This window comes from Leucoraja erinacea, chromosome 34 (assembly GCF_028641065.1).
Source record: "Leucoraja erinacea ecotype New England chromosome 34, Leri_hhj_1, whole genome shotgun sequence".
In the NCBI taxonomy this organism is placed as follows: domain Eukaryota; kingdom Metazoa; phylum Chordata; class Chondrichthyes; order Rajiformes; family Rajidae; genus Leucoraja; species Leucoraja erinaceus.
Window position 1 is genome coordinate 17,956,833 of NC_073410.1, and position 9,449 is coordinate 17,966,281.

The following is a 9,449-nucleotide window of genomic DNA, read 5'->3' on the forward strand; positions in this document are numbered from 1 at the left end:
GGAGGTACGGCGAGACATGGGCGTCCTTTTACACCGTGTCACTGAAAGTTGTCTGCAGGCAGTGAAGAAAGCTAATGGAATGTTGGCCTTCATAACAAGAGGATTTTCAGTATAAGTGTAAATAGGTTTTTCTGCAGTTGTATAGGGTTCTGGTGAGACCACATCTGGAGTATTGTGTACAGTTGTGGTCTCCTAAATTGAGGAAGGCCATCCTTGTGATTGAGGCAGTGCAGCGTAGGTTCACTGAAGTTTAGACGGAAGAGGGGGAATCATATAGAAACATATAAAATTATAAAAGGACTGGACAAACTAGATGCTGGAAAAATGTTCCCAATATTGGACGAGTCCACAACCAGGGGCCACAGTCTTAGAATAAAGGGGAGGTCATTTAAGACTGAGGTAAGAAAAAACGTTTACACCCAGAGAGTTATGAATTTATGGAATACCCTGCCACTGAGGGCAGTGGAGGCCAAGTCATTGGATGATTTAAACGAGATTTAGATAGAACTCTAGGGGCTAGTGGAGTCAAGGGATGTGGGGAGAAGGCAGGCACGGGTTATTGATAGGGGGCGATCAGCCAAGATCACAATGGATGGCGGTGCTGGCTCGAAGGGCCGAATGACCTCCTCCTGCACCTAATTTCTATGTTTCTATGTTTCTTTTTTTCCATCTGCTTTTTTCTAAACAGATGGCCTGTTTCCGTGCTGTAATTGTTATATGGTTATTGTTATATTGTCTACATTGAGAATAACAGATCCCCGGAGAGGATTGCAGGCCGAGATCCGATCCACTCGCTCTCCGCGGGGCCGGAACATCGCCGCCCCTATCCTCAGCGGCGGGCATTTCAAATCCCTCACGCCGGGGAAAATTGAACATGCGCGCTTGCGGATATTAAAATAACCGAAAGTCAGTCAGTTCATTTTTGAGGTTGCGGTTTGAGGCCATCAAGCTTAGCTGGTCTGAAGGAGGATCTCAACCCGAAACAACACACATTCCTTCTCTCCAGAGATGTTGACTGGCCCGTTGAGTTTCTCCAGCTTTTTGTGTCCATCTTTGATATGTAGAATGAGAGACCTGCAGATATCGGTTATGGGCCTGTCCCACTTAGGCGTGCTTTTTAGGCGACAGCAGGAGACATTGCAGTCGCCACATGGTCGCGGGTGGTTGGCGGGGAGCCGGCTTCATGGTCTCACATTTTGGAAACTAGTCCAACTATAATGAAGTCGCCATGGATATTACCGAGAATTCTGGAGCCATAGGTTGGTCGCAAGGAGGCCCCAGTGGGTTGCCAGGAGATCGAAGTTTCGCGGAGGTTCGCGTAGGTTCTAGCCGGTGCTGACCGGCGAATTCCATTGGGTAATTGGGAAAAACAGAAGGTAAGCAGTTGTTTTCAGAATTAAGGATAACCGACCGGTAAGGTTAAATGTCCGCCGAACTTCACAGCCGTCTCCACTCCTTCTCCGCCCTCTCCCCCACTCCTTCTCCAGTCCTTCTCCCCCCTCTACCCCCTCTCTACCTGTCTTTTTACAGCGCCAAGCGTCCTGTTCATCGCGGTGTGTGTCTGTATCAACTTAGCTTTGCACCGTGTGAATATTTTAAACAGGGCAAGGGGTGCTAGCGCTGTCTAAAAATCACACAGGCTGGTGAAGGAAGTGATGTGTTCGTGTGCGTGTACGTGTGCGTGTGCGTGTGCGCGCGCGCGCGTGTGTGTGTGTGTGTGTTTCTGTGTTCTTGTGTGTATGTGTGTATATGTGTGTATGTGTGTGTGTATATATGTGTGTGTGTATATGTGTGTGTGTGCGTGTGTGTGTGTGTGCGTGTCTGCGTGTGTGTGTGTGTGTGTGTGTGTGTGTGTGTGTGTGTGTGTGTGTGTGTGTGTGTGTGTGCCTGTGTGTGTGCGTGTGTGTGTGTGCGTGTGTGTGTGTGTGCGTGTTCCAATCTGACAGTCGCCGTTCCAGTTGCCAGGTTTTCAGGCAACTGCCGGCAACTTGACAATCGCCGGCAGTCCGCTAAAAAATCTTTTCCCCTTCACCTTCATGGGGGTGTTTATATATCGAATAATAGATCTCCGGGAGTGTATCATAAACTCAACAACACATAGATCTAGTTTACCTTGACACATTTATTCTCTTTCAATGACTCCGAAACCAGAAACATTATTGTACATTTGTCCATCCAGATATAAGTAGACAGTTTGAGGTAATTTTAATCAGTAGATAAGATGTTTATAGTGTATGGTTTTGTTGTGTAGAATTGTATTGAAAGTTCACAAGAAATCTCAGCTATGTTAGAATACTTTTATGGACTTAATTTGTGGTTCATATTATGTCCACTCAAGTCCAGAGAAGAGCACAGAAATAATTAGCAGAGAAGGAAAGTGTTGCCAGGACTGAGCTACAGGGAAATGTTGGGCAGGCTAGGACTTTAGTCCTTGGGTGTGGTGTTTGGTGTGTGGGGTGATCTTATTTTATTTGTGTTTAAGGAGGCAAAGCGGAAACAGACCAATCTGCCCATCGAGTCCGTGCCGAATGTGGTGCATTGGCACCAATATTGGGGAAGGAAGGAACTGTTCCAATGGAGTGGATTCCACTTGAACCTGTCTGGGACCAGATTCCTGACAAACTGTACAACCAGGGCCTTAGAAGAGCTTTAAACTAAATAGTGTGGGAACGGGGCGGGGTCAACAAATTGGAAATGTAATGGTGGAGGTAAAGGGAAAGAGAGTGCAGGAAAAGTTACAGAAGTCTCCAGAAATACTAGGATGGAAAGTTTAAGAAGGTATAAAAGAGTAAGGTTGGGTAAAATCGGGGCCAGTGTGAGAGGAGGGGTGGTGAATACCAAATTAAAGGTGCATATTTAAATGCACGTTGTATAAGCTACGCAGTGGATGATTTTGTAGCACGGTTAGAATTTGATAGGTAGGATGGAGGTATCACTGAGATGTGGCTGCAAGAGAATCGGGGCTGGGAGTTGAATATTCAAGGTTATATGTCCTATCTGGAAGACAGACAGACGTGGGCATTTGGCTTGGGGTACTTTAGATGGTAAGAATTAAATTCGGTCCTTAGCTCGGGGTGACATAGGATCAGAAGATGCAAAGTAATCGTGGGTAGAGTTGAATAGTCGCAAAGGTATAAAGACCCTGATGGGAGTTATTTACAGGCCATTGTGTCAAGAGTCATAGAGTGATACAGTGTGGAAACACGCCCTTCAGCCCAATATTCCCACGCCGGCTAACATGTTCCAGATACACTAGTCCCACCTGTCAACATTTGGTCCATATCCCTACAAACCTGTCATATCCCTGTAACTGTCTAACTGTTTCTTAAATGTCGGAATAATCACAGTCTCAACGGCCTCCTCTGGAAGCGTGTTCCATACACCCACCAACCTTTGTGTGAAAAAGGTATCATGAGACTCCCTTAAAATCTTTTCTCCTTCACCTTTATCCGATATCCTCTGATCCTTGATTCACCCACACTGGGAATGAGACAGTGTCCGATCTATTCTACTGCACTCTAAGGAATAGTGTCCGAGCTGACAATCTCCCCATATTGCTCAACCCCGCCAGTACTAGCGAAACCCTCGTGAATATTTTCTGTACTCTTTCAAACTTGACAAAATATTGCCATTATCATGGTGCCCAGACTGAGCGCAATACTTAAATCAGTCTCACCAAAGTCTTCTATACACAATACCCTTTATTCTATACTTTGACTGATGAAGGCCAATGTACTAAAATACTTTTTGACCACTTTATCTGCTTACGACTGAACCTTCAAGGAACCATGCACCTGCACTCCTAGATCCCTCTGCTCTGCAACCCTCCCCAGAGCCCTACCATGTATATCCTGCCCATGTTCGACTTCCCAACATGCAACACCTCACGTTTCTCGGTATTAAATTCTATCATCCATTCCCGAACCCACCTGCCAATCGATCAAGATTCTGGTGCAACTTTTCACAATCACCGTCACTATCTTTTAAACCAACTACTTTTGTATCATCAGCAAACTTGCTAATCTTGGCATGTATGTTCTTGCCCAAATCATTAACGTAGATGACAAATAGCAACAGGCCCAGCACTGAACCCTGTGGCACACCGCTGGTCACAGGCCTCCAGTCCAAAAAGGATCGTTCCACCATCACCCTCTGATTTCTGCCAGAAAGCCAATCATTTCAAATATCTCTCCTTGGATCCCATGCGATCTCACCCACCAGAGCAGCCTATCATGCTAAGCGTGTTGAATTCCTTACTGAAATCCATGTGTGCAAAATCTACTGCTCTGCCCTCACAGATGTTTTGATCACATCTTCAACAATCTAAACAGTATCCAGGATACAGGGTACACGTTCCATCAGGATATACAATCAGCATATAAGATAGGCATTGACACCGTGATCGTGCGAGATATCAATATGCAGGTAGACTGGGAAAATCAGGTTGGTACTGGACCCCATGGAGGAGAATTTGTAGTGGGTCTGACATGGTTTCTCAGAGCAGCTTGTAGTAGAACATACCAGGAAAAGGGCAATACTGGATTTAGAATTATGCAATGAACCGTATTTGATACGAGACCTCAAGGTAAAGAACCAGTTCGAGGTAGCGATGGCAATATGATAAGATGTAAACTGCAATTTGAGTGGGAAAGGGTAATATCGGATGTCTCGGTATTGCAGCTGAGCAAAGGGGACTGAGGGAGGAACTGGCCAAAGTTGACTGGAAAGGTACCCTAGCAGCAATTGGTACGAGGCCCAACTGTAATGTTCATCCACTGTCAACCAATGTGCTTGCATTAAGCCCTGATCCACCGATGACTCTCCTATCCAAGTACCAGCCCACACATCCTTAAACATTGTTACTGTACTTCCTGCGGAAGCATCTTCCAGAAAACCACTACCTTCTGCGAGCAAATCTTCCGCTTAGATCTCCTTTAAACAGTTTGCCTCTCACTGTTCCCTGTTTCGTATAGAGTTACACCCCCGTGCTCCGGGGAGAAATGCACGGATTATCTATCCTATACATATCCTTCATGATTACAGAAATATCTAAATTGTACAGACAAAAAGAAGACACTCCTTGGCTGTCTATAATCCAGTAAACATGCAGCCTATTGAATCCCTCCTTACCCCAGCCCTCCATTCCAGGCATGATGCTGGGGAATTTCTGCCCTCACGTGATTTAAGGGTTAAACAGACGATGTCAAATGAAATGTACACAAAATTGCTGGAGAAACTCAGCGGGTGCAGCAGCATTTATGGAGCGAAGGAAATAGGCGAGGTTTCGGGCCGAAACCCTTCCGAATATAGTGGCCTATGTCAAATGAAATGTTGTCAGCTAAAGTAGCAGCCCCACATTTTAAACCCTGCTTAGAAAAACAAGTAGATGTTTAAAAAAATACTTAGGCTAAAGTGAACGGGCCAGTATATCATGAGACCACGTGCAAGGTCACTAATTTAAGCTGTTCCTTCCTAGAGACATCTGAGACTAGGTTGGTGCCTATTAGGACACGTTACCCACACCATCGTGGTACCCATTTATAAATCAAAATGTTCAAAATACGACTTGGAATTCCGGTTACATTTAGAAAGAATAAACCGTCTCCCCGTCGGGGAATTGAATCCCGGTCTCCCTCGTGACAGGCGGGGATATGCCATAGAGGGACTACAGGGAAGGTTCACCAGATTGATTCATGGAATGTCAGTACTTTCATATGAAGAAAGACTGGATAGACTGGATAGACTCGGTTTGTACTCGCTAGAAGATTTAGAAGATTGAGGGGGGATCTTATAGAAACGTACAACATTCTTAAGGGGTTGGACAGGCTAGATGCAGGAAGATTGTTCCCGTTGTTGGGGAAGTCCAGGACAAGGGGCCACAGTTTAAGGATCAGTGGGAAACCTTTTAGGACCGAGATGAGGAAAATGTTCGCAGAAGGTAGTTGAGACCAGTTTATTGGCTATATTTAAGAGGGAGTTAGATGTGGCCATTGTGGCTAAAGGGATCAGGGGGTATGGAGAGAAGCCAGGTACAGGGTACTGAGTTGGATGATGTGCCATGATCATATTGAATGGCGGTGCAGGCTCGAAGGGCCGAATGGCCTACTCCTGCACCTATTTTCTATGTTTCTATGCTTCTATGATACTAACCACTATACTAACGAGGAACCGCTGTGTACATTGCCCCGTGAAGGAGAGCAAGGAATGGAGTTTGAAGCGGAGAGGTAGACGTAATGTGTAGGAAACAACTGGATATGCTGGTTTAAATCGAATGTAGACACAAAATGCTGGAGTAACTCAGCGGGACAGGCAGCATCTCTGGAGAGAGGGAATGGACGACGTTTCGAGTCGAGATCCCTCTTCAGACAATCAGACAGATGTCTAGGGAGTGGGCGCAACAGAGATAGCATGGTCGGAGACATGGGTGCCAGTCCAGGTGGGCACTGGGTGTGTGTGATTGGGGGTGGGAGAGGGGGGCGGATTGTCCTATAAAATTGGAGAATTCAATGTTCATCCCGTCAGCTTTCCTTTTACTGAAAACGTGCATATTTCAGGCATTCACGTCTCATTATCATCTGACGTGTGCTCGCGGTTTCTTCCTCCTTCCAGTCATTTGTTCAAGTACATACTTGTTTTTAATTATGTCATAAGGATGCGCTTTCTCTTTTCAAAACGCGTGCAACCGGAACTGCGATCAGAAGGCAACTTCGGGACCATGGTCGAGTCACAGAGTTCGGTTCCGTTCCCCACTCGCCGAAGCAACCGTGTGGTCTAATGGTGAGCACATCTGCCTTCTATCATAAGAATGCCCCGATCCGAAACGTCACCCATTATTCTTCTCCCGAGATGCTGTCCGGCCCGCTGAGTCAGCCCTCCACTTTGCGTCTATTTTTGATATAAACCATCATTTGTAGATCTTTGTTCCCACATGTCGTCTTGTTGATCTGTTTCATCGCCATCCCATTCATTATTATTCCCTGTGAGCAGGTCAGTGAGACACGGATAGAATCCCGTCCCTCGCCTTTTCCCGATTCGGTGCAGCTTCCTGATCCCACTCGATTCCACATTCCTCCGACAAACTCGATCACATCTCAACATGTCCCGGCGATTGATTCACACCGAGTTCCGTCAGTTGTCTATTTACCCGGTGATCAACAACACATAATATGATACACATAAACGAAACTTTCAAATGAAATACGATTGCACCGAATCAAACTGAATATATGTTGTGTGAACGTGTGAGCTGGCGGTAATTTAAAAAATATATCAATTGAAAGAATAGCAGAGGATGGTTTCGATCCATCGACCTCTGGGTTATGGGCCCAGCACGCTTCCGCTGCGCCACTCTGCTCTCACTGAAACATTGTTTGCGTGTACGCTCCCTTTTACTGAGTATGTTCCCTTTTATTGGGTGAGCTGTTTACTTTTCTCACTTTAAACAATTTATGTTGGCGTCTTTGCTTTCTTTCCACACTTCCCCACTTCAATCTGTTCATCGTGCTCTGTGTCTCTCCCACATTCTGTGTCTCAGGGCCGATCACACTTCAATCTAACAGCACCGACCGAGCTGCAGCCGATGATTCACCCACACCTGACTGTTCTTTTTGTCCAATTCCTGGATACAATTAACTTCCCTATCCCGTCTAGTGGATTTAATATACGTCAGATTGATTCAGTGTTGAAGGGCCAACAGTGCACGTTGTCTGTTTGTGAAACGTATCTGGCACTTTTGTATTTTCACTTCAAGTGTAACATAGCCGTCTTCCAGTATGTAACACTTGGCGAACTAACGGCTGTTGTAAACTCCGGAGCAAGACGGTGGGAGCAAGTCGTGACTGTGGGACCCTTTGCGATGCAGATGGTCATGGGAGATGGAGACTAAGATATGGAAGGATAGGGTGTGAAGATGAGACATCAAAGGGGACGTGAATCAAGGAAAATGTAGTATAGATTAGATACATAGAAACATAGAATAAATAGATGCAGCAGTAGGCCATTCGGCCCTTTGAGCCAGCATTGCCATTCAATATGATCTTGGCTGATCAGTACGCCGTCCCGGCTTCATCCCCTCATCCTTTGATTCCCTTAGCCCCAAGAGCTAAATCTAACACACCCTTGAACACATCCAGTGAATTGGCCTCCGCTGTCTTCTGTGGTAGCGAATCTGGGTGAAAAGGTTGTTCCTCATCTCAGTCCTAAATGTTCTACCCCTTAGTCTTAAATTATGACCCCCGGTTCTGGACCCACCAACATCCAGAACATGTTTCCTGCATCTAGCCAGTCCAATCCTTTAAGAACGTTATGTTTCTATAAGATACCCGCTCATCCTTCTAAATTCAAGTGAATACAGGCCCAATTGACCCATCCTTTCAACATATGTTATTCCCGCCATCGTGGGAATTAACCCAGCGAATTTAGGCTGCACAGCCTGAATAGCGAGGATGTCCTTACTCAAATTAGGAGACGAAAGCTGCACAACATACTCAAGGCGCTGCCTCATCAGGGCCATGTAGAACGGCAGTAGGAATTCCCTGTTCCCAAACTGGAATCCTCTCGCAATGAAGGTCAACATGCCATTAGCTTTCTTCACTGTCCGCGATACCTGCTTGACTGATGTATATGCAAACCCATGTCTCGTTGCACCTCCCCTTATCGTAATCTGACACCGTTCACATAATCTGCCTTTCTGTTCTTGCCACCAAAGGACCCTTCTCCAGACTGAGGGTCAGGGGCGAGGGAGACCAAGATATGGAAGGGTAACGTGTGAACCAATCGCCGGGACATGTTAGGACGTGACTGAGTTTGCCGGGGAATGTAGAATCGAGTGGGATAAGGAAGCAGCAGCGAACCGGGTAAAGGCGCGGGATGAGATTCCATCCCTGACCCACTGACCAGCTACAGGGAATAAGAATGAATTAAATGGTGATTAAATCCCTCTTCACACTCAACGAGAATCAACAATGCGAATGAATTCTGGTAGGCGGCTGGGGCACGTCGCTCGGTCCCTCGAGTTCTGCACAGTTCGTGTCGTTTCACGGGTTCGTTTCAGGAAATGTGGACGTCCGGACATCACAATTACGTACAACTGGACGAGCAGAAATGGAATCCGCAACAACCAGATTAAATGCAGAAACCAAGACATGCAAATACTGGTTGACACCAAAGGCAGGCACTACGTGCTGGAGTATCTCTGCGGGTTAGGCAAAATATCCGGAGTAATAGGATGGATGGTGTTTAAGGTCACTACTTTCTATAGACATTTTGATTAAGACATTGTGACAGTAACAAATAATTAGTTGTTGCATAGAAACATAGAAAATAGGAGCGGGAGTAGGCATTTTTCACCTAAGGAAGCTGGCGAAGGTGAAGCCCATTCTCGAGCGGCAGCATTTTGAAACAGTAATCCATGCCTTTATTACATCTAGGCTGGATTACTGTAACGCGCT

General features: G+C 46.0%; 1 non-coding gene across 1 annotated transcript; it reads right to left on the reverse strand.

Annotated features, from left to right (window-relative positions):
• Nucleotides 1-7,282: 7,282 nt before the first annotated feature.
• trnam-cau (transfer RNA methionine (anticodon CAU)) lies at nt 7,283-7,354 on the reverse strand. Its single transcript has one exon. It is a non-coding gene; the product is annotated as a tRNA-Met (tRNA).
• Between the last annotated feature and the right edge of the window lie 2,095 nt (nt 7,355-9,449).